Source organism: Salarias fasciatus, chromosome 19 (assembly GCF_902148845.1).
Source record: "Salarias fasciatus chromosome 19, fSalaFa1.1, whole genome shotgun sequence".
Classification (NCBI taxonomy): domain Eukaryota; kingdom Metazoa; phylum Chordata; class Actinopteri; order Blenniiformes; family Blenniidae; genus Salarias; species Salarias fasciatus.
This window is the reverse complement of record NC_043763.1, coordinates 17,755,766-17,758,256: the sequence shown is the minus strand read 5'-3', so window position 1 is coordinate 17,758,256 and position 2,491 is coordinate 17,755,766. Positions and strand designations below refer to the sequence as shown.

Sequence of the window (2,491 nt, the reverse complement as noted above, 5' to 3'; positions counted from 1 at the left end):
TTTGAGGGTGGAGGAACCTCCTCCTGAAGACCCTCGATGAGATCGTCTCTGTAACACCCAGCTCATGAGATCAGTTTAAAAGACGGAAACACTGTCCAAATGGTGACCTTCACATTTACTTGAATGCATTTTATCGAAACATTATTTCTTTGTAGCTTTGTAACTGAGACGTGCCTTTCATATTAAATTCAACAGCTTGGTGAGGAATTCTAAACCTATTCCTGTTCAGATTTTAAGCTTGTGTGCATCATTCAAACTAAGGTCCAACGCTCCTCCTCCTCTTCTTGCTCCGTCAGCTCGTCTGTAGCTGAAGCCGAAGCCAAACCTCCGTTCATTCATCTTCCTCTGACTGGGAGCAGCATGGCAGGCAGGAAGTCGGCGGTCCTGAGGAGGATCGTCAACAAGGACGGCCACAACAACGTGCGCATCGACAACGTGGAGGGCACAGTGAAGCTGTACCTGCACGACATCTGAACCACGGCGGTGGACATGAAGTGGCGCTACAAGCTCACCCTGTTCGCCTCCACCTTCATCGTGACCTGGTTCATCTTCGGGGTCATCTTCGACTTCATCGACATGGGGAACGGCGACTTCGAGCCGGGCCTGAGCTCCAACCACACGCCCTGCGTTCTGAACGCGGAGACGCTGACGGGGGCCTTCCTCTTCTCGCTGGAGTCTCAGACCGCCATCGGCTACGGCTTCCGCTGCATCTCCGAGGAGTGCCCGCTGGCCATCTTCACCCTGGTGGCCCAGCTCGTCATCACCGGCCTGGCCGAGATCTTCGTCAACGGCCTGGCCGAGATCTTCATCACTGGCGCCTTCCTGGCCAAGCTGGTGCGGCCCAAGAAGCGGGTGGAGACCATCAAGTTCAGCCAGTCGGCCATGGTGTGCCGGCGCCGGGGCCAGCTGTGCCTGATGCTGAGGGTGGCCAACATGAGTTAGAGCCTGCTCATCCAGCGCCAGCTGACAGGGAAGCTGTTCCAGTCCAACAAGACAGAGGAGGGCTAGAAGACGCAGATCCACCAGAGCTCGGTGGACTTCCACATGGACTCCAGCGGCGAGTGCCCGTTCCTCATCCTGCCCCTCACCTTCTACCACGTCCTGGACGAGCGCAGCCCCCTGTCCGGCCTGACAGTGGAGAACCTGCTCACCCGCGACTTCGAGCTGCTCGTCACCCTCAACGCCACCATGGAGTCCACGGCGGTTACGTGTCAGAGCGGCACCTCCTACGTCCCGCAGGAGATCCTGTGGGGCAACGAGTTCAAGCCGGTGCTGTTCAGCACGCCCAGCGGCCGCTACGTGGCCGACTTCAAGTTCTTCGACAAAGTGCAGGCGAGCAACAACCCGGCGTTCGTCAGCAACAACACGGAGAAGCTGAAACTGGAGGAGGACTACAAGAAGAAGTAAACTGTTTACCAGGAAGTCAATAAAATGTTTTTTAGGTAACAAAGCGACTGAATAGAAAACATGTAAAATACAGGAGAAATTTGGAGCAGCTTGACGAGTGAAATGTGATTTGTTGTTTAATGGAATTATAAGATAAAGTGATATAAAACTACAAAACAGCGTCAGTGGAGTTCACAGAATAGGATCCTGTTGGACGCTTCTCTGCAGAAGAAGACATAGATGTGAAAGGGAATGTATTTCATGTGTTCAGCAACTTTGATCATTGCAAAAACCACAAAAATTTACACACCTTTACCACAAAAATGTGTGAGAATTAGAAAAGTTTAAGTTAATCCACCAGAGTTCACGTCTTAAATTTAAATCTCTGCATTTGTGTTTTTTTCTGCCTTGAAATAAAAACCCAGTTACAGTCTGATCCAGTCATTTCAGTTGGTACCTGTTTCAGAATGTTGATCATCCTATCATTAAATGTGAAATCAATAAGTCATTCGTATCTGTGAATTGGCTTGTGGACTCTTGAAAAACACACGAATAAAAAGTTGACTGAATTTGCCAAATGTCACAATACAGATTGTGCTTCTTGCCTTTCAAGAAACTGAAGTGATTTAAGCTCCTTGATCACGCAGGGGGTTTTGAATGAATGGGTTTGCTCTGTACTCGCACAGATTAAAAGCAGAAGCCTCTTCAAGGACAAAACTCGTTCCTCCAGCAGCTCAGCTGTTCAGGCTTTCATGTTTGTTATGGAAACATGGTGGAGCGACCAGCAAACTGGAGACGACTGTTTCTGATCCAAACAATATCTGATCTTTTCCTGTCAGAGACAATAAACTACATTTAGTCATAATTCTGTTGTTATTTTTGATATGGAACAACTTCTCTTTGTTGCTTTTCTATCAGCAGCGACACATCCGATATTTGCTCTGATGGACTGGAGCGACACACACATTCTCACTGTAATTAATGAACGGGTGCAGGAAGCTTTTGGTTTTGTCTGTCAGACTGTACAACTCTACTGTACGAGGGTGTACCCAAAAAAAACTGGAATTTGATTATAACTTTTTATTTATGACATTTCAAAATAAAA

At 48.3% G+C, this 2,491-nt stretch overlaps 1 pseudogene; it reads left to right on the top strand.

Moving 5' to 3' along the window:
* The first annotated feature begins 360 nt into the window (after window positions 1-360).
* On the top strand, window positions 361-1,407 carry LOC115406903 (ATP-sensitive inward rectifier potassium channel 15-like; annotated as a pseudogene).
* Window positions 1,408-2,491: the final 1,084 nt, after the last annotated feature.